The sequence below is a fragment of the Ochotona princeps genome, chromosome 10 (genome assembly GCF_030435755.1).
Source record: "Ochotona princeps isolate mOchPri1 chromosome 10, mOchPri1.hap1, whole genome shotgun sequence".
In the NCBI taxonomy this organism is placed as follows: domain Eukaryota; kingdom Metazoa; phylum Chordata; class Mammalia; order Lagomorpha; family Ochotonidae; genus Ochotona; species Ochotona princeps.
Window position 1 is genome coordinate 70,293,577 of NC_080841.1, and position 12,009 is coordinate 70,305,585.

The window sequence follows — 12,009 nt, forward strand, 5'->3', positions numbered from 1 at the left end:
ACAAAACTATGTATTTCAATCAAAGCAAAGGTAAATAGGAAGATAGGTAGGTAGACAAACAAATAGAATTAGAGACATGAAAGTTGCTTTTATGATTTAAATAGTTATCAGATTTTATGCTTGGCTCAAAATAACACAAATTGATGGGAAAAGCAGAACAAATTTTACAATGAAAATTTCAAAGAGAAAAATAAAGAACAATCAACAATCCCAAAGAGTCCTTTACCTAAAATATGATTCATGCTTTTATATAAGCAAAAATAAAGACAATGATCAGCTTTCCAAACATGTCCCAGAAATAGAAAATAGACAATGCCTAAAAACTTAATCTTGGCCTCTTTCAATTATGTTAATTAAACTCAAGCAAATTTCAGCTGAACATACCTCATTTTTACATTTAAATACTACCAAGAAATAAATTCCATTAAGCTGTAAACAGTACATCAGTAAATCAGGAGCATCCCAAGAAACCAAATCACAATTAAATTTCATTTCTGCTTCCTCGCTACCAATATCCCAACCCTTTGTTTTTCTACCATTATGAGTCTACTAGAGGAATTTAGTATGCAGTAGATTTAAAAGCTATAAAATGTTCCTTTGATACAGAGGCCCTTGACAAGCAATTTCAAACAACTTAAATAATACCATTATCTAAGCTTACATATTTAGCATCAAGATAAAAATCAACATGAAAACTATAGCAAGTAGAAAAACATAGATATTTACATATGAGTCGATAAACGTCCTAAAGTTATTGTAAGAAACACTCAGTAGAAAGATTTCTACAGGAATTTATTAAATATTTTATTTCATATTTTGACAGACAGTTGGCTAGGCAGTCAAGTTATCATGTGAGACACTGTGTTCTACATTAGTATCTGTTTTAAGTCCCAGCTACTCCACTTCCAGTCTAGCTTCCTGCCCAGGCAGACAGCAGATGCTGGCTCAAGCAAATGGTTGGATCCCTGCCACTTGTGGATGACTGGGATTAATTTCCACGCTCCTGGCTTCTTCTGCCTGACCTAGCCCCAGTTTCTACAGGCAACCGGCAAGTAAATCAGGGATGGAAACCAACTGTGTATCTGCTTTCAGATAAAATAAAAATAGATGATTTACAAAAAAATGTATCTCTTGAATATTCTTTTCATTTTAATCCCAAACATACTTGCATTCAGTTACATCTTGCAATTCAGAACAAAATTCTTGAGCCAAGCAAAATTGCAAAGTGCCAGTCAATTCAAGTGACTTAGCTAAATTTTACGTAATACTTGCTTTGTGGGTTGGGCTGTAGCACAATGGGTTAAGTGTTGTATACAACATCAGCATCCAATATGGACTCCAGTTGGAGTTCTGGCAGCTGCACTCCCAATCCAGTTCCCTTCTGGTGTTCCTGGGAAAGCAGTAGCAGATGACCCAAGTCCTTAGACCCCTTCCATATACATGGAAGCTGTTGGCTCCTGATTTCAGACTAACCAACTTTGGCTGCTGTAGTCGTTTGGAGACTGAACATCAGTACACAGATCTGTCTCCAGGAGCCAGGAACTCAGTCCAAATCTACAGTGTGAATTGAAGGTCCCAACACTTGGGCCGTTTTCTGACACTTTTTCCAGGTACATTAGCAGGGAGCTGAATCAGAAGCAGAACAGCCAAGATTCAGAACTGGCAATGCAATACAGTTGCTGACACCCCAAGTGGCAACTCATCATATTGTACTACAACATCTACTCTTCAAAGTTACATTTTTTTTTATTTTTAATTCATTAGTTACATTGTATTATGTGACACAGTTTCATAGGTACTTGGGTTCTCCCCACCCCTCCCCAAACCCTCCCACCATGGTGGATTCCTCCACCTTGTTGCATAACCACAGTTCAAGTTCAGTTGTGATTCCCTCATTGCAAGCATATACCAAACATAGAGTCCAGCATCTTATTGTCCAGTCAAGTTCAACGGCTTCTTAGGTATACCCTCTCTGGTCTGAAGACAGAGCCAGCAGAGTATCATCCCAGTCAATTGAAAGCTCCAACATACCATCAGCAAAAATTTACATCATTATGGAATTAATTGACATAGTAATGAGTAACCAATATGGTAAAAGTAAATGCGAGTTCTTAACCACCTTCTTTGACCACCTCATTGACATTTCAATTTTAGTTTATACACAACATATAACATACATAACATAACATGTTATACATAACATCATATCATCTTAAATTAAGGCAAACATGTGGTATTTAACCTTTTGGAATTGGCTCATTTCCCTTAGCATTATGGTTTCCACTTTGGCCTATTTGGCCACAAAGAACTGCATTTTGTTTTTTTTAATAGCTGAGTAGTATTCCATGGAGTAGATGAACCATAGCTTTCTTATCCAATCCTCTGCTGATGGGCATTTTGGCTGCTTCCATGTTTTTGAAATTACTGATTGTGCTGCTATGAACATAGGAGTGCATGTTGGTTTCTCATAAAACAAGTGTTCTGGATATATTCCTAGGAGTGCTATTGCTGGATCATACGGTATGTTGATTTTGAGTTGTTTGAATGTTCTCCATACTGATTTCCATAGAGGCTGTACCAACCTGCAGCCCCACCAGCAGTGGAGTAGGGTTCCCTCCTCCCCGCAACCTCACCAACAAGTGTTGTTGGTGCTTTTATTCATGTGGGCCAGTCTTACTGGCGTTAGGTGGTTACATTTTTAAAAAAATAAAATTTTATTGGAAAGGCAAGATACACAGAGAATGATATGAGACAGAAAGATCTTCTGACTGCTGGTTTCCACCCAAGTGGCTGCAACAGCTGGAGCTGAGCTGGTCTGAAGCCAGTACCTTGGAACTTCTTCTGGTTCTCCCACATGGGTGCAGTGTTCCAAGGCTTTGGGCCATCCTCTACTGCTTTCCCAGGGTACAATCAGGGAGTTGGATGGGAAATGGAGTAGTCAGGACACAGACTGGTGCCCATATGGGATCCTGGCACATACAAAGTGAGGATTTAGCCACTAGGCTATCATGCCAGGCCCCAAAGTTGCATCTTTAAGAAAGGTTTATTTATGTACTTGAAAGACAGAGTTACAGAGCCTGGTGGGGGAGAGGGAGGTGAGAGGCAGAGTAGGAGAGAGCGAGAGAGAGAGATCTTCTATCCACTAATTGACTCCTTAAATGGCTATAATGGAGGAGCTGGGCTGGTCCAAAGCCAGGAGAAAGAAACATCTTCCACATCTCTCATGTGAGTGCAGAGTCTCAAGAAATTTGGCCATTCTCTGCTACTTTCCCAGGCACACTAGCAAGGTGCTGGATCAGAAGTGGAGCAGCTAGAACTCCAACAAGTGCCATATGGGAGGCCAGCATTTAAGGTAGCAGCTTTGCATGCTATCCCACAACACTGGTCCTCACGTGGTTAAAATTTAATTCTAATCCTTCCATAGGTAGTTTAAGAACAAGTATGGATTTTAGGAGAGACATCTAGATGACTGTACAATTTGAGATTCATCTCTAAAACCCTGACAGGTAAAGCTGTAAGATAAGCTAAGACTAAATCCCTAGGGGAATATCCACAAACAGTGAAGTGGGGTGAGAGAAAGCTGGTTGTGACATCAGTCACCTCATGGGCTGTTGGGGTTGTTGGGAAGGTGTCTCTCCTTCCTCGACAGGCTTCCCCCAGACAGGTGACCTGGGTTGCTGTGTATTCAAGGAAATAGTTTACACTCCCCAGTACTCAAGTGTTGAATAGAGAGGGAGAGCAAAGTCTCCCAAGAAGAGCAATTGGTTAGGGTATCTATAATTCAAGAGCTGCACATATGGATTTGCTGGGAGACACACTGATTAAGTCTTTTTCCAGTATGGGTTTATACAGGTAAATTAAGGTTTGAATTCTGAAAGCCTAGTAGAGCTCTTCACATATTTAGCCTCACAGGAATTCCAAGATTAATGCTGTCCATTAAAACAGCATTAATTCCTGGTGATACCTATCTATGAGTCAGCTCCCCAGTGGTTACTCGGTTGACGATTTAAACCGCTTAGGGCAGAGCCGAAAGTTGACATGAGTTAGAGTATGTCTCAGCTATAAGTGGGCAAAGAAGACATAAAAATTATGTCGCTGATTTGGTGAAATACAGCTAAATAAAATTATCTTTTTTTTAAAAAAAAACCTCTAATTTTGTTACAGAAAAATATGATAAAATTATTATTTACTTCACCCTGTATTATTTCCAAATTATCTTTTTATCTCAAAGGAATTGAAATATCCTAAGGTTTATTTATTTATTTGAAAGAAGAATTAGACTGAGAGTGCACACGCACATGAGAGAGAGGGAGAGAGAGAGAGAGAGAGGTTGTCCATCTGTCGGCTCACTCCCCAATCGGCCACACTACCAAGAGCTGAGCCAGGCTGAAGTCAGGAACCAGGAGCTTTACCCAGGTCTCCCAAAAATGCGCAGAGCCCAGGTACTTCAGTCATCTACCATTGCTTTCCCAGACCATTAGCAGAAAGTCAGATTGGAACTACAGCAGCTGAGACTTGTATAGGTGCTCTTAGAGGAGCCTAGCACTGCAGGCAATGGTTTAACCTACTGCAACAGAGAGCTGGCCCTGGAAATAAAAATTGTGCACTCAAATTCAATGAAAGCATATCGTCAAATGCTGTACTCTGCTTCCAAGATGGTAGCACCACATGAAACCAAATATGCAATAACTTTTCTTCAGGTATACAAGTCACTTCAGATTACTTTTTCTATCAAGGACATTTTGTAAAAGTCCAATCAACTTGTTCCACTGATACCACCATTCCTCAGTTGCTCAATGTCTCTTACTTCCTAAAGTTATACATTTTCAAGATTACAAAATCAGCTTAGTGAATCTAATTTTTTTATTTATTTTACTTTATTATTGGAAAATCAGATACATAGAGAGGAGGAGAGACAGAGGAAGATCTTCTGTGTGTAAATTCACTCCCCAGGTGGTCGCGACAACTGGTGTTGAACCGATCTGAAGCCAGGAGCCTGGCACTTTCTCCGCGACTCCCACATGTGTACAGAGTCCCAAGGCTTTGGACCATCCTCAATTGATTTTCCAGGCCACAAGCAGGGAGCTGGGTGGGAAGTGGGGCCAAAGGAACATGAACTGGCACCCATATGGGATTCTGGCGTGTGCAAAGCGAGGACTATAGCCACGAGGCTACCATGCCGGGCGCTGAATCCAGTTTTCTTTTAAAAAATCCATTTAAGTGTAATAACTGCTCAAGTAGCATTTAGCCTACTTGGACTGATTTTTTTGTGTGACTCTTTTTCTCCTTGGGAATTTAGAATAGAAACATAGTTACTCTCTTAGCAAAAAGAATACCTTCAAAAAAACAAAAGGATAGTTTCAGATTTTTACTCTAATACTAATTTAAGGCATCTATTAATAGATATTCAAAATATCAATTTCATTATATTCCAGTTGAAACTTTCCTGCTTTACGTAAGTCACATGGGAATAGGAGCACATCCTCCTCCAGGAGTAACCTTTGCCAACTTGTTTATATTCAGAGTTACTGACCCCTAAGAATAAAGTGGTTGCTCCCAGTATTGGACACCCCAGTTGATAAACCCTGTACATAATGGTCAATTGATCTGCAACAAGGAGGCAGAAACTACTCAATGGAGCAAAATAGTTTCTTCAGGAAATTATGTTGGCAAAAATAATATTTACCAAAAAATAATGAAATTGGCCCTTTACTTAAAACCATCCCAAAAAACCATCCAAAAAAACTTCACTCAATATCTAAATTACACAAGACCAGAACCACTAAAACTCCTAGAAGGATAACATAGGAAAATCTTCCTGGTACTGGAATTTGGGATGATTTCTTAGACATGACAACAAGGCTATAGCCAAAGAAATAAAAAAAAAAATAGGCTTGTAGGACTACATCAAACATAAAAATAATGTGTCAGAACACTCAGCAGAACTAAACTACAACCACAAAACAACAGGAAACACCTGCGAGCCATGTATCTGACAAGGGGCAAAGATCCAGAATATATAAAGAACTTCCACAGTTTAATCATAAAAATGACACAAACATTCAATTTAAAATGACCAAAAGATTTGGAGAGATAGTAGTCCAAAGATACACCTACGGTCAATAAATAGATGAAAAAAACGATCAACATCACTAATCATTACAAAAATGCAAATCAAAATCACAATGAAGAACCGACCTCACTATTAGAATAGCTACGATCAACCAAAGTTCATGAGGATGTGATGAAACCAGATTCTTTGTGCACTCCTGGTGAAAATTTAAAAAACAAAATGGTACATATGACTACTATGAAAAACAGTAAGGAGGCTTCTTTAAAAATGAAATTGAATTCTCACATTATTGCACAATCCCACAAGAGTTAAAGTATGAGTTCACAAGAATTAAAAGCAGGATCTCAAAGAAATACATCCAAACTCAAGTTCATAGTGGCACTATTCAAAGTAGCCAAGAGACGTTAAGCAAGTTAAATGACCACAAACAGTTATCAAAATGTGGTATAGGAATACTACTCATATTTAAAAAGAAGGAAATCCTATAATATGGCGTAACATGACAGAACCTTAAAGAGACTATGCCAAGTGAGATAAGCCAGTCACAAAAACAAATTCTGTAAGATTCTATTTATAAGAGATATTTAAGGTAGTTAACTCATAAGGAAAGTCAAGTGGTGGTTCACAGGAACTGGGGAGGGGAGATGGAGATATACTCAAATCAGTAAACAGTCTCAGTGTTGCAAACTAACAAGTTTCTGGAGATCTGTTACACACTGAGGTGAGTATAGTTAAAACCACTTAACTCAATCCACACTTTATCAGACAGTTAAATTTTGTTAAGTGTTTTTAACCAACGATGAAATTTGTTTGAAAAAAACATTTGAGTAAACTGTTTTTTTTTCTTCCTCAAATACATGTATATAAACATTACAGATCACATTGAACCAGCGCACTGTAAAATTCATCTTACATGCAATGCCAGTCGACTGCTGGTAACTTTAATCGCACAGCAACACCCAGCTATTCTCAGAGAGAGTGTTTAGTTGAGCAGTGAAGAGACCAGTGTACGACATTAGAGCACCTGGTTTGATTCCTGGTGCCGGCTTTGGCCCCAGCTGTGGTGCCGGCTCCTGACGCCAGCTTCCAGCTAATACAGACCTGGAAAGAAGCAGTAATGGCCCAAATAATGGGGCGCCAAATAATTGTGAGCCCTAGCTACTGCTGCACACATTTGGGAAGTGAACCAACCACAGGCATTCAGCAAGAAGAGCTATCTGTAACAAAAAAAAAAAAATCACCTTTATATGCTAATAATTAGATTTACGATTGTAAACAGAAACTAATTTAGACTAAAAAGAGGAGGCACAAAATATGCAGATATAATAAAGTATATCTAATTCAAAAACAGGCCTTCAGCTGCCTTTCTCCTTTCTTTTCTTTTCTTTTTAGTTTAATCTGCTTAGCTATCTTCCTAACATGTGGAGTACTGTATAGCTTCTCTAGACTGGTCACCATGTCTAGATTTCACATCTTCTTCCAAGCTGGAGTCACAACACTGAACAAGAGGTGCTGAACTGTGCTGAAAGACATCGATGCTCTCTGCTACCATGGAATGGGCAAGGCTCTCTCTCAGACACTAAACACCCCAGGATATTGCAATTCTTGATTTCTTCAGTTTACGTTTTTTTTTTTTTTTTTGTCCTCTTTCTTGAGAGCTACCACCTGCCATATTTCATTCCAAAATAAGGTTTTGCTTGTGTTTTCCCATCTAATCTATAGTTACAATTGTCTGAGTCCCTGGAAACTAGGCCACCAAGCATGCAAAGCCAGAGTATGTAAGATAATAAACAACAGAGTCAAACAAAATTAAATAGCCAGCAGTTTATATGCTCTCAGGGTTGCCCTTAGCCAAGCAATATTCTAGGGGCTCTATAGGTATTAACTCAATTTTACATTCACTCTTCTTGTTTGTTTGTTTCCAAAGGAGCTTGCTCAGAGCCTCAGAGCAGGCAACTGGTAGAAGCAGGATTTGGCTGAGCACTCTTGCTCAGAAGAGAGGACCAGCTCCTCATGAGGAAGTATAGATACACAGCAGGACTGAGAGATAGATGCCAGCAAGGGGTTCCTTCAGAATCAACTTTAGATTGCACTAAGACTTCCAACTGTTCTATTCTCCTTGGTTTCAGAAAGTATTCCAGATAAATCATTTTTCTTGATGGTAATATTCAAATGCGTGAGGGCTATTACCCTTAAGACACACAAGTGAAACGTCTTTTGAGTGAAATTAAGTAAGTCTTGCACCTGTTACAACTTTTGTAAACAAATCTCCCAGGTTGGATGTTTGGTGCATCAGTTAAGACCCTGGACTCCCTACATGACAGATCTAAATGACTGGTTTTAGTTCTGGCTCCATTTCTAACCCAGCTTCCTACAAACACCCTGGAAGGCAGCAGATAATGGCTCAAGTACTTAGATCTTGTCACCCATGTGGAAAACTTGGAGTGCATTTCAGGCTCTGTCCTGGCACAGGCCCAGCAGTTGCAGGTAGTTGGAGAGTGAGCGCATAGATGGCAAATAACTCTGTCTCTGCTTCTCCGTGCTTCAAATAAAATGAAAATAACTAAAATTTTCATTTTAAAAAATACAGCTTGGGCCCGGCGGCGTGGCCTAGCAGCTAAAGTCCTCGCCTTGAAAGCCCCGGGATCCCATATGGGCGCCGGTTCTAATCCCAGCAGCTCCACTTCCCATCCAGCTCCCTGCTTGTGGCCTGGGAAAGCAGTCGAGGACGGCCCAATGCATTGGGACCCTGCACCCGCGTGGGAGACCCGGAAGAGGTTCCAGGTTCCCGGCATCGGATCTGCGCGCATCGGCCCGTTGCGGCTCACTTGGGGAGTGAACTACTGGACGGAAGATCTTCCTCTCTGTCTCTCCTCCTCTGTGTATATCTGGCTGTAATAAAATGAATAAATCTTTAAAAAAAAAATACAGCTCTAGGAAGGAAGCAAGAAAAGAAGGGAGGGAGGGAGGGAGGGAGGAAGGAAGGAAGGAAGGAAGGAAGGAAGGAAGGAAGGAAGGAAGGAAGGAAGCTCTCCCTTTCCAAGGCATAATTCTTCAACTCAGATCCTAGAAGATTTCCATCCACTGCCTGAATTTCCTGAAAAGAGGAAGGTGTCCCTGTCCATGGTGAATCTGGAGGCCAGCTTGGCTGAAGCTTCTTCTAAGAATCAGCACTGGATGGGAAAAGCATTTCCCTTGCAGTCCAGTGTGTGTTGCTTTGTCCCTATGAGCCAATACACAGCTCATATGCTGTCTCCCTAACTGCAGGAAGCTCCCCACTGTACTGAATACCTGGAGCCTAAGGGGATGTGGAACAGAAGGTAACACCACAGACATACTAGATGAGAGGTTTGACACTGGCATGGTGAACTAGTGACTGAGAATTTGAGATTCTTTTAGAAAAAGGCGATTGCATTGATTTATTTTATTTTTAATTCCTTTGTTGTAAACTCATGGAGAAAGACTTCAAATGTTGGCTCTGCTTTTTCTGGAAATGTGTTTGGGCAGACTTGGCACTAAAGCAAGTCAATTGTAACATCTGGTATCTGGTGATTCCTTCACCCCCATCCCCAACACACACACACACACACCTATTTACAAGCGTATTAAAGCAAAAGGAAGCATTCCAACCAGGGAAATAAAAAAGGCCTCAAGGTGGTGTAGGGTATGCATCACCCACATATGTCATCAACCACATCTCCCAGGGAAACAGACTCATGAATAACAAGTCAGGCAGGATCACACCAGGGGGAAAAGGGACTACATCTCTAGATTCAACAACTGCCAAGCTGGTTGAAGAGGCGTAACAGTTGGAGGTAAGTGGAGCAGAGGGCACATTCTTCAGTTACAAAGTTTTCACGCAGAAAATGCTTTCTCTTGTGAATGTTCCAAATGTCCCTGTGATAGTCAGTGGAGCCTGCTCTCACAAAACAAGCAGGCATCTGCCCTGACATGCAGCAGCATGCTTTGTGAAGACTGATCTTGGGTAGGGAAATGTCAGCCGTGTTCCTCAGTCGTAAGACTTGTTTTCCAGATGCCTACAGAAACAGGTCCAGAGGCTAAATGTAAATTCTCAAAGAAGAGTAACACTTTAAAAAATTATTTATTTGAGCACAGAGCTGTAGTCCAGTGACTAAAGTCCTTGCCTTGCACGCTTCAGGATTCCATATGGGCATCGGTTCTAATCTTGGCAGCCTCGCTTCTCATCCAGCTCTCTGATTGTTGCCTGGGAAATCAGTCAAGGATGGCCCAAAGCCTTGGGACCCTGCACCCACATGAGAAACCCAGAAGAGGCTCCGGGCTCCTGGCTTTGGATCAGCTCAGCTCCAGCCATTGTGGCCACTTGGAGAGTGAATCATCAGATGGAAGATATTCCTCTCTGTCTCTCCTCCTCTGTGTATATCAGACTTTCCAATAAAAATAAATATTTTAAAATGATTTATTTCTCTCAAAGGTACAATGAGAGAGGAGAGAGACAGAGAGGAGAGAGAGACCAAAACACTGAGAGACAAGGAGATCTGCTGGTTCTCTCCCCAAATCACCATAGAGGAAATTGCCATGGGGGATTATCCCACCTTGGAAAACCTGGGTTGGAGTCCAGCTTCCTGCTGATGCCCCTGGGAGGCTGCAGGTGCCCGTCCAAGCACCACGTGAGAGACTCAAGCTAAGCTTCCAGCTCCTGCTCTCTGTCTTGGTTACTGCAGACATGGAGAATGAACTGGTGAAGACAGGAGCACCCTTTCTTCTCTTGCTCCAGCTCTGTCTCCATTTACCTTTCAAATACATTGTAGATTAATTGTTTTAGCCTGTGATTGTGGAACAAACTAAAGGAAGGAGAGTGGCTGAGGGGGGAGGCAGAAGAAGGAAATTACAGCTGTTTTCTTGGAATTACACAAATGAAATGCATGAACTCTGTTTTCTTTTCGCAAATAATTTGTTAAATAGTAATTCATAAAATTAATTTTTAAAAAGAAATTATATTTTCTGTCATTTTAACTTGGTTGAAAAAGCCACAACCTTTTATTTCACTTTTGCTGGTAGTGATGCGATCTGTACACTAACATTTGCTGAGAGAGTCTCAGGACATTAAAAGCAATTGCATAAAAATCATACAAATGCAGAATGTTTGCATGCACTCAGTACTTGGCTGCCTCTCAAGTGTTTAGATTCTGAATATACATTTGCATTTCCCCAGTGAAACTGTGGAGTGTTTTTCAATAGTAATTAGCAAATCAGTTAAAGAATAAAAGGCATGGTACTGAACCAAAAAGCAGGAGCTACATAGCCTATTAAATACTAAATCAAAACTAAATGCTCTATGCCCAAATGACACTGTGCTTCCCTTTTATTAGAGGGAGATGCTGAAATATCATTTATCACTTTCAAAGAGAATCATTTTAATTGAGATAACTACTATCATTCTCAGCTGAAATACAGGCAAGTTTTTTTTAACAGTTTATTTTGTTATTCTACAGAAAATGTCCAGATGCATAAAGGCCCTCCATACACTATGAAACCACCAAAATCACCACATTTTTAGCAGGAAAAATTTTAAATCTTTAACATACAAAAATGTTCAAGCAGCTTAAAAGTATACAGTTTTGCAAACACTACTCCACATAACCCTTTGTGCAGGCCTTATGTCTTAATCCTCCAAATCACAACACATTCAAATTACTGCTTACAGTCTTTCAAATTCTAAAGCTGTAGTAGGCTCTGCTTTATCTGTTACTCAATAGCTAATTCTAACTCCCCACAAGATTACTTTTGGATGGAAGTAAAAATTTTAGAAAAGAAACTATGTCTACTCAGCATTTCCAGTATTTGTGGGAGTGGTTAATTTTAAACGACAAGCATTCTAGAGTTATATGTATGCACACACACACACACATATATATATTCATACATATATGAAAATTTCAAATTAACAATCTAAC

General features: G+C 40.2%; 1 protein-coding gene across 1 annotated transcript in view; it reads right to left on the minus strand.

The window, feature by feature from the left end:
* The window catches only part of GPR158 (G protein-coupled receptor 158), a 337,238-nt gene that overhangs the window by 162,449 nt on the left and 162,780 nt on the right, over nucleotides 1–12,009 (minus strand).